This window comes from Diabrotica virgifera, chromosome 2, assembly GCF_917563875.1.
Source record: "Diabrotica virgifera virgifera chromosome 2, PGI_DIABVI_V3a".
NCBI lineage: Eukaryota > Metazoa > Arthropoda > Insecta > Coleoptera > Chrysomelidae > Diabrotica > Diabrotica virgifera.
The window spans coordinates 122687619-122698567 of record NC_065444.1 but is presented as its reverse complement, the minus strand read 5'-3'; the positions used below and the strand labels follow the sequence as shown (position 1 = coordinate 122698567).

At 34.3% G+C, this 10949-nt stretch overlaps 1 protein-coding gene across 2 annotated transcripts in view; it reads left to right on the top strand.

Moving 5' to 3' along the window:
- Positions 1-10949, top strand: part of LOC126879610 (cilia- and flagella-associated protein 251-like) — a 140034-nt gene that overhangs the window by 100790 nt on the left and 28295 nt on the right. The window lies entirely within an intron of this gene.

Genomic DNA, 10949 nt, shown 5'->3' with positions numbered 1-10949 from the left:
GAATGTAATGTTTCTCGATTCCACATTAAGCGTCACAAACGGTCGCCTTTCTCGCATTATCTCCAAATGATCTAGTGTTCATCGAATGTACTTACACTAGATTTTTTCTATTCGAAATTACTTACTTAATCCAGAACTCATCTACGTTTTGGTGTGAGTTATTACGGAGTTGGGTTCTCCAACGTTTTCTTCCACATTTCCTTCTATGCACGGCGAATGCTTTTGATTTCTCCCATTTCTTCCCTCACTTCTTCTGTCCACGTCTTTCTTGGTCTTCCTCTCTTCTTTCTTCCCATATCTTTCGCTTCATATATCTGTCTTAGTATATTTTCTTTTCCTTGTTGTTGAGTTGTCCTTGTTCTCTAAAGGTTTGATTTCTAATTTTATCTATCCTTGTTTTTCCCTCTATTGTTCTCAAATAGATCGAAATAGATTGAAAAAAAAATATTGGGATGGCCGGTAAATGGACTCGGATTGCCCTATTAAATTTAGCGCCGTAACCACTACAACTACAGTTCAACTACATAAACCATTTCGGAGATAATGGTTAAATTGATTACACTGTGATCACTAAACATGAGTTTGAAACGTATTGACAAGTAGTATTTGATGCATCCAAGGTCAAGTATGATAACTGAAGGTATTACAGGAATTATTGAGCTTGAAAAACCGTTTTCCCATAGGAAATACATTTGATCACATTTATGAAGCCTACAACTTAAAAATTCAAATATTTCCAGATATGAGGTATACAGCGTTAAACGCGCTTAGAGTCCTCCTACGAACGCAAAATTTTCAAAGTTTATTTTTCAGTATTATGGCTATACTGAGCCGTGTGTATGTCTGATCCTAACCTCTTAGGCACCATTTGACCTCCCGCCTCGTTTGAATTCATATGAAGATTTTGAAATATTTAATTTATCTGAAACGTGGGAATTCATATGAATATAACCAACCCAAAAAACCCTAAAGGAAAAAATAACGACGATCAAAGGCCAAGGACAATGACGACGCATTAAAATGCATCGTCTGCCGACTGTCGACGAAATCATACACTGATATATTAAAAGAGATTCATCAGAAAATTAATATAGGGAAGATGGGCTTAAAAGTAAATAGGCCAAAAAAACAGAAGGGGGAGACATTGTCGTAAAACTAAAGGGGAAGGGAGCAGACGAGAAACTGAAGATGGAGACGAACAGTAAAATAACAGGAATGGGCATGGCTGTCCGGAAGAAAGAAAATTATTTTTCCATCATGGGATTAGACCCTGTGGTCACAGAAGAATAATAATTAATAAGCGCGATAAAAACATATATTATCACAATTTTAGAGGAGAGGCATTTTAAAATTTTATAGATATGATTATGGGTATAACTCCGATTAAATTGTTACTTTACAGGAATTACCTATACAATTTTGTTAGAAATATATCTAAATACAAACTGTGATAAGTAGGTAAATTTATAATTTATGAAGTGTTAAAATGGTTAAATTTGATCATTTTGTTACCCCTATTAGATTTGAGTCTTTCTTCCTGAGAAAGATTTACTTCAACTTTATTAAAACTCTGACATAACTATAAAATGGGTCCTTATTTTAGAGAGAATTTTCACAAAAACTAATCGTAAATATAAGAAGCTGCCTTGACGAGAAGTAAATACATAAATTGCTTCACAATCTGCGGCGTAGCTAACTTACGCCTGTATTCATACGAAAATGTTAAGTACTACTTTTCGCGCCAAACGAATATCGACACTTGGTGCCATCTCTTAGCGACTATTATTATTAACGTAATAGGTCCTTATTCACGTGATTAATACTGTTTTTTTAGTAAATCTGCATTAATAACTCCAGTTCGTCAAATTTTGACATATGGCCATCGGTACATATTTCGCAAATATTTTACGGCTACCCCTACTTTTTCTGTCTTTACACGGCAAATTACGTGTAGTAAAATTCACACTGGTATGGATATGTAAACATTACTAATTAGAACGTCATTCTACTTGACAATGTCATGATTAACTTTAAAGAGATGACTCTTGAATGTTCTTGGATAACTGTTTAATTATTTGTATAATTGCAAATTATTAATTCAGTTAATAAATTTGATAGTTTTTTCACTAACTATATGTATTCAGTGATTGTAATAATTTATATGTACAACAAAAACTAATACTCAATCGAGAAAAGAGGAAAAGTGTTAAAGTGATTTTTTAATAATATATTGTTACTATGGAACGCTTACAATTTTGAACATCTTTAACAACAAAATACTTGGATCACAGAATATATTATCCTGATGCATTCTCTGCTTGGATCTTCCACAAATAATACACAATAATAAGTTCACGTCTTAAATCAATTATTTATCAAATACACTATATATCAACATTATTTTAATCAATAACTCAAAATATTCCCGATGCCATGTCAAATATTTAAAATTGTCACTGTCTGACTGACAATATGCTGACAATATTCTATTCGACTGAGTGCGTTGTAAGACAAAGATAGATTTGGAAAATATTACCACGGACATTGTGTTCATTTTTTTCGAATCCTGAAAAAACCAATTAATATTTTTGAAAAATTTAAACGCAGAATGAAAGACTAAATTATTACCGAGTGCCGAAAGTCCCTTAGAATAAATAAAAAGTTTATTTTGAATGAGATATTTGAAATTAAAAATCACACTAAATTTTCTCTAAGTTTTTTACCCCTGTAACTTATTAAAATAAACATTATAGAAGTTCTGAGGGACTTTCGGCCCTCGCTAATAACGTAATCTTTCATTCTGCATTTAAATTTTTCAAAAATACTTATTAGTTTTCTCAGGATTCGAAAAAAATGAATCCCCATTTGAATAGCATTGCAGCCGAAAATACGTACCCATCCTCTTAAAGCAAATACTATTGACTGAAAGGGTCGATTTCTCATACCTGCGGTAATCTATGGTTCAGTTGAACCAGGTTCACCGGTGAACTTCGGTGTTCTAGTTTGTTTGGAATGCATTTCTCATTGCACGTTCATGCATATCAGTGCACGTTCTACAGCTTTCGAGAAATGCTAATAGATGGCAAAAGGTAAAAAACTGTCGCCATTTTGAACTACATTTTTTATGCTGTTTTTGAATAATGTTAAATTTGAATGGCATTGCAGCCGAAAATACGTACCCATCCCCTTAATCCTACGTTCTTGCGAAGCGGCGATATGTACCGGTATCCCCGAAGACGAACTAGATGTCAAAATGTTACGTATAAATAGGCATGGTGAACAGGTGGCGACCACAGCCGTACGCCCCTCAAAAGCAGAAGAACTACACAGGTGTAGCACAATAATAATAGGTTGTTTACCCATCACCGATACATTAAATACGAAATTAAGGTGAAAAGGGGAAAAAGACAGTCGGTAGGACACACTGACATCTATTTTAACAAAACCACGTAAGTACCTATCGGAGGTCAGAAAGATCAACGAGGAAGAGATTTCTGACCTTGGCCAACTGAGAAGAGCACTAAAAGATGCAGCAAAGTTGGCCACCGTGAAGAAAAATAATGATAAAAAATCCGCATATTGGTGGACGGATGAGGTTGAAGGTCTATGGGATAGATGCCTCAGATCTCGAAGGAATTACATGAGAGGCCAGGGCAGGCTCGAGCTCAAAGAAAGATACAAGGAGTTAAAGAAAGAATTAAATAAAAAAATAAAACAGGCAAAAAGGAAAAGTGGCAGGCCCTTATAAAAGCATTGGACGAAGATGTATGGGGCGACGCCTTCAAGATAACTATGAAGGCCCTGAAAATAATCGCCCCATATAAATTGGATGAGGACCAGCGGATGGAATCGGCTGAATTGCTCTTCCCCACCAGACATCCAGAATTTTATAAAAATATTTCCAAATATGGTGAAGGAGTTCACAGAAGAGGAAATAAAAATCGCTGGTCAAGAGATGAAGACAGGGAAAGCTCTCGGCCCTGACGGGCTGCCACCAGAGGCAATCTTGGTAGCAACGGAGAAACCAGGTTCTATCAGAAGAATATGCAACGACTTACTGCAAAAACAATAGTTTCTCGGAGAAAGGAAGCGAACCTAGTTCTGCTCCTAAAACCTGGGAAACCCCCTGATTCGGCATTCTCTGATCGGCCAATATGCCTCCTAGACTGACTTGGCAAGTTCTACGAGATGCTTATCAAGAAGAGGTTGGAAGGCGTGTTGGAAGATGAGAGAGAGAGAGAGAGAGAGAGAGAGAGAGCTATCAAACCAGCAATATGGATTAAGAAAAAGCCGATCGGGGCAGTCGATGCCGCTGCCTGGATAAGAAACACGACTAGAGTAAACAAAAAAAGGTGGGTGGTCCTTGTTCTGTTGGACATTAAAAACGCTTTCAACTCATCAGACTGGGGCCTCATTATAGACTGTATAGTCGAATGTGGGGCTCCAGAATATGTTTCCAACATAATAAAGGACTCAGTGCCGGTTTAACCTAACTTCGGGCCCTGGGCGCTGGAGGTTTAGGGGCCCCCTTCATTGCTATTCGTTTTCAGTTTTTTAGCAAGAAAACACATGCACGAACTATAAAGGTTTATTTTATAAAATATTTTTTTAACAAGCAAGGAGAATAACAAACGTAAAAAATAATCCAAAAAATACATTTAAAAACATAAATAAAACACACAAAGTTCCACAAAACAACACATGACAAACAAAAAAACATATTCTAAAAAATACATAAAGACAAAATTTAGATCAGTTTTTTTCTTGACTTGGCGTTCGCAAACTCGAATATAATATTATCACAATTCAGTTTCTCCAGTTCTTCATTCTCTATATACAATAGTGATAATGCGTCTAGGTTTTCTTGGCCCAAATTTGACCTTAAATATGTTTTTATTCTTTTTAAAGCCGAAAAAGACCGCTCGCCTGACGCATTAGAAATTGGTATGGTTAAATAAATTTGCAGTAAAGTTAAAATATTGGGAAAAGTTGCCTTTACACCCTGGATGACATCAAATTTTTCATAAATTGCATGTTTATTCAAATTTTGGCATAACGTTACAAAATGGGTTATTTCATTATGCAAATTCTCTTCGGTTTCATCAACATCTTTTTTATATTTCTCACATAAAGTCATAATTGACTTCTTGATTTCTTCTTTATCTAGCATAAAAAAACATCTAAAAGCTGATGTAACACCCTTGTAGCATTCAATTCTCTTTAAAAGATCTTGAGTAATATTGTCGCATATAACATTAAATACTTCAATTCTGAATCTCTCTTGCCCATTTAAAATCGTTTCACTTTCACCTGCTTCATCGAAAAATGTTTTTCTTTTCTTTGTTCTTTGAAGGTCAGCTGTATAGTAGATGTTTGAAATATCCTCGCCTTCGCAAAAGAAAATTTTCGCTTCTTGTTCAATTTCGCTAAACTTATTTCTTACGTCTCCAACAAAGCTCAAAAGAGATGTCATTAATTCTACTCCAATTGTCACGTTTAAGTCCACAGTTTCTAACGTTTTGCTTGTTGCATTCACTCGTTCCAAAATTCTTGCCCAAATCAGTGTCAATAGAGCTGTCTCAAAGGTATCCATTTTATTGTGCAGTACCTTGGCTTCATTTCTAACTGCTGATTTTTCATCTCTATTATTGCTTAACTGAAAAAAAATATGTTTGATGGCTACGTAGTTTTTAAGCAATGCATTTACAGCGTCAAATCGGGCGGACCATCTGGGTTCAATTAATCTTTTTACACAACATTTACCGCTTTCTTTCAGCAAATTCCACCTTTGAGGAGAAGCCGAAAAAAACGTGTAGATACTTTGAACAGTGCTGAAATAACCACTTGCTTCCAAGCTGGATTCACATGCAAAATTCACTGCTAGATTTAGAGAATGATTCGCACATGGGACATAAATAGCAGTTGGTGATAACGCTCGTATTCTTGCTTGAAGCCCTGTGTAACGACCCGACATATTTGCGGCATTATCATAGGTCTGTCCTCGACAATTTTCAATATCTAAGCCTAACTTTTCTAATTTGTTTATAACCACATCTGTTAAATACTGTGCGGTGTGTCTCTCCAACTGAATAAAACCAAAGAATCTCTCAACTACCGTATTGTCCTTTACATACCTGAGGATAAAAGTAAGCTGGTCTTGATGGCTGATGTCTGGAGTAGAGTCTACAATTATAGAGAAGTATTTGGCTTCTTTAATTTCCTGTATAAAAGTTTCTACAAGTTTTGCTTTCATCACTTCCAGGAATTCATTGCAAATTTGGTGAGACAGATAGCTAACTGAACCTTTTCCTGTATTCGCATACCGCTGTAAATGTTCAGCTAAGAAGTTGTCAAATTTAGCCAAGTATACAAGACAACTTAAGTAATTGCCTCTATGACGACTTGTTAAATCCTCATTGGATCCACGGAAAGCAAGTCCTTGAGAAGCAAGTAATTTAATGGTAGCAACAACTCTTCTTAGGACTTTTACCCAATAGTCAGCTTCGCGTTCCACTTGCTCTTTCAAGCCAGCGTCTATAACTCCAATTAATGATGATCTTGTTATTAACGTGACCATAGAGTTCAGATGAAATTTACTCTCTTCGTGGGATTTGAGCACACTATTCAAATGTTTCCAGTCGGTACATCCAAAATCACTTAAGCTATTTTTTTCAATTGAAAATAATTTGCATGGGTAACAATAAACAGCTTTAACACTTGCGTCGTATATTAGCCAATCTCTCTTTTCTTTGCCTCCATTGGGTTTAACTCTATAAAAGTTGCTTTCATTTAATCGTCTATAATAAATTTTGTCTCCATCTTGATACATTTTTTTACAATTTTCTAAGGGATCGCTCTTTGGTTTAAAAGTTATCACAGTTCTTATAAAATCATCAGTCTTAAAATCAGGCCATATAGAGATCGCAGGTATTTCATCGTATTTTTGAATAACTGTGTCCACCGGTACTACATCAAATCTGCTAGAATTTTCTAATGAGATAGGATCATCTTGCCTGTCTATATTTTCCTGTTCATTTGTTTGAGATCCAGTGACAGTGTTCCCGCTGACTTCCATTAGAAAAGAACAACCAGCTTCTGCTTCTTGGGCTTCATTTTCGGTATTTGTAGCAAAAAAAGTTGTTATTTTTGTTAATTTTTCCTTGGATTGTTCTTGCACCTTCTTCCTTTTTCTTTTTTCCGCGCCTGATTGATGTCGGTAACTCATTTTTGCACCTGCAACAGAAAAAAAATCTTATTTTTAAAAGACACTTTTCTTTTAAAATTATTGTTTTTATTTATATGCAAACTTAAGAATGTTTCACACGGGAAAATAGGGATCACAGAGAATCTCACAAATGAAAATGAAAACTTTAAGAACTAAAGCAAGAGAGATAAGGAAAAATGGAAAAATGATCAAAATAGGATACCTCATAATAGGAAACACATTCAGTGAACAAACCATTGAAGACAAATATAACATGTGTGGCTAAAGACAGAAATGCAAAGAGCTTAATCGATTATATATAGTGTCTACGAGAAATTTAGAATAAAACATACAAAATATCTTAACGGAAAAGGAACCGGAGCTGTCCACATAACACAGGCTTGTCACTGCAAAACTGAACGATGAAAAAATAGAGGAGGTGGAACGAAAAGAGTACAAGAAAGTAAAGGTATACAAACTCAAGCTAGAACGTGTGCGAGAACTTTACAAGAAGGAAACTAATAAAATATTCAGACAGATAGAGTGCCAAAAAAACATGAACCATGGAAAAAGATGGAATACTTACATCACTACAGGGAAGTATTAAAGAAAACAGCTGCTGAAGTATGTTCAATTAAAAAATGTAATAATCAATAATCGAAAAGGATAATGTGGTGGAAAAAAAGAAGTAAAAACGGAAATAAAAAAGAAGAAAATGGTATGGAAAAAATACATCGAAACGGGATTAGAAGAAGATAAAGATGAATATTACAAGCAGAGACGATTGGTAAAAAAGACAGTCACACAAGCAACACCAAAATCATGGAAAGAATTTGGAGAAGAACTACAAGAAGAATATGTTACAAGTAACAGAAATTTTTGGACGACAATACGACAAATGAAGGGGGAAGAGCGAAAGGAAATAAATGCAGTAAGAGATACATCAATGCAAATTCAAATATATTTATACAACAAATATGGAAAGAATATTATGAGGAAAAATCTGGTAACGAAGTAGTAAAGGAAGACAATGTAATAAATGAAGAAAGAAAGAAAAGAATGGGTAGAAAGAAAGAAATCGGTAAGAGTATCAACGTGTAAAAAATAAAATAAAATATTATTTCTTACCTCTCAATTTGTTCATCAATTAATATAGGTACTTTCGCATTAAGACTTAACGCCCTATTATATCAATCCTAATAATAATTATTCTTGTAAACTATAACACAGAATATACATATACAATAACTTATAAAATATCGACCGAGAAAATCACCTGACTCGTCCTATCTGTACGAATATTTGTGTATTAGTGTGTGTTCTTCCGTGTCTGACAAAAATCCATTTAAAAAAATTGAACAAAATACTTATTCTACAATTTCACTATTGGGTCGTTTTGAAACAGTAGTATGTATGGTTACGGTGTTGGCATTTTCGTGTAATGCAGCGTTTCCCAACCGGTGGGTCGCGACCCACTAGTGGGTCGCGGGCAGATTTCAGGTGGGTCGCGGCGTGGCTCTTAGAGTAGCTGAGTGACGTACAGAGTACAGAATAGCGTATCATCATGGGCGAGGGATGGGTCGCGAATATGAAAAAACATCAAAAGGTGGGTCGCCAGACATAAAAGGTGTGTAATGTATTCTTTATCTAAACCTATATTATAAATGATATTTATATTATGTAGGTATAATATCTATCTGCCTGTTATAAGAGTTTCTTTGTTAAATTAATTTTCATTGTCCATTTATCGTTAGCTGTGTGTGGCCACTGTATAATGCGAAATTGCAATTTTTGTAATCGCTTTACTTTTGAATATTCGAAACAGATACCTATTGTTTGGGTATTGGCATTTTCGAGTATAATCTATTCTTTATTTATAAATTAGATGTCTATTTTTGTCGTTCGTCAAATAATAAATTATAATCCTATTTTAAAAAAACTTATTTTAAAGCAAAAAAGTGACATAAATTATTAGTTAACCCCCACAATTCAAAATGAAATTATTAGTTTACTTGGAAGGTACAGCAGTTAGGGAAACAATTGTCTCAGAAACAAAAAAAACTCCGTTTATGCGATTATTTTGGATACAATTCGAGACATGGCTGAATCTGACAACTTTCTGTAGTTTTTGGAAAAGGGCCCCGCCATAAACATGCCCTGTGGGGGCATTAGCGTGTCTGCGTATGAGATTATTTTCGGAAAATATGTAGAGTATTTAGCAACTTTATTTTTTTATAACTAAAAGGAACGGGCCCCTCCGGGCCCCTCCGGGGCCCGGGCCCCTGGGCGCCAGCCCCAAGCGCCCAGTGGATAAACCGGCACTGAAGGACTGCCTCTACCTATCTGAAAGAACCGTATGCGTATCAAAAAAAAAGAAGATGAAAATGACCGCGGGAGTACCCCAGAGGTCAGTTCTGGGACCCTCACTATGGAATATATTATACAGAGAGAGTCTGTAAAGTGGAATAAATTCAATATCTCAAATACTAATTGTTTTTTTGGAAAATGCTCAGACCCCTCGATTAGTATTTCAAATTGTCCTTTTTGACATTCAATAATAATGTATACAGGGTGTCCCAATTTAGAGATATGACGTCATCGTCGATTTTCTTAAATGGCAACACTGTCATTTTGATAGCTAATTTGATAGGGTTTGTAAAGTTATACATAACTGCAAAATATCAAATTTTTATTCTCTACCATTTACAAGATAATAGAAAATAACAAAGTTATATCTGTAATTTGGAATATATTCAATAATTAAAATACTAACTGTTTTTTTGAAAAATGCTCAGACCCGTCGATTAGTATATCAAATTGTCCTTTTTGACATATAATAATAATGTATACAGGGTGTCCCAATTTAGAGATATGACGTCATCGTTGATTTTCTTAAATGGCAACACTGTCATTTTGATAGCTATTTTGATAGGGTGTGTAAAGTTATACACAACTGCAAAATTTCAAATTTGTATTCTCTACCATTTAGATGATAATAAAAAATAACAAAGTTATGAAAAAGAAGTAATCAACTAATAATTGAATTTAATTATTTCAATAAATTAAGCAAAAACTCATAATGTTGCCCTCAATTATTGTCAAATTGTCAATGGGCAACGTTATGAGCATTTGCTTAATTGAAATAAATAAATTCAATTATTATTTGATTACTTCTTGTTCTTCATAACTTTGTTATTTTTTATTATCTTGTAAATGGTAGGGAATAAAATTTTGAAATTTTTCAGATGTGTATAACTTTACACACGCTATCAAAATAGCTATCAAAATGATAGTGTTGCCATTTAAGAAAATCAACGATGACGTCATATCTCTAAATTGGGACACCCTGTATACATTATTATTATATGTCAAAAATGACAATTTGATATACTAATCGACGAGTCTGAGCATTTTTCAAAAAAACGGTTAGTATTTTAATTATTGAATATATTCCAAATTACAGATATAACTTTGTTATTTTCTATTATCTTGTAAATGGTAGAGAATAAAAATTTGATATTTTGCAGTTAAGTATAACTTTACAAACCCTATCAAATTAGCTATCAAAATGACAGTGTTGCCATTTAAGAAAATCGACGATGACGTCATATCTCTAAATTGGGACACCCTGTATACATTTTTATTGAATGTCAAAAAGGACAATTTGAAATACTAATCGACGGGTCTGAGCATTTTCCAAAAAAACAATTAGTATTTGAGATATTGAATTTATTCCACTTTACAG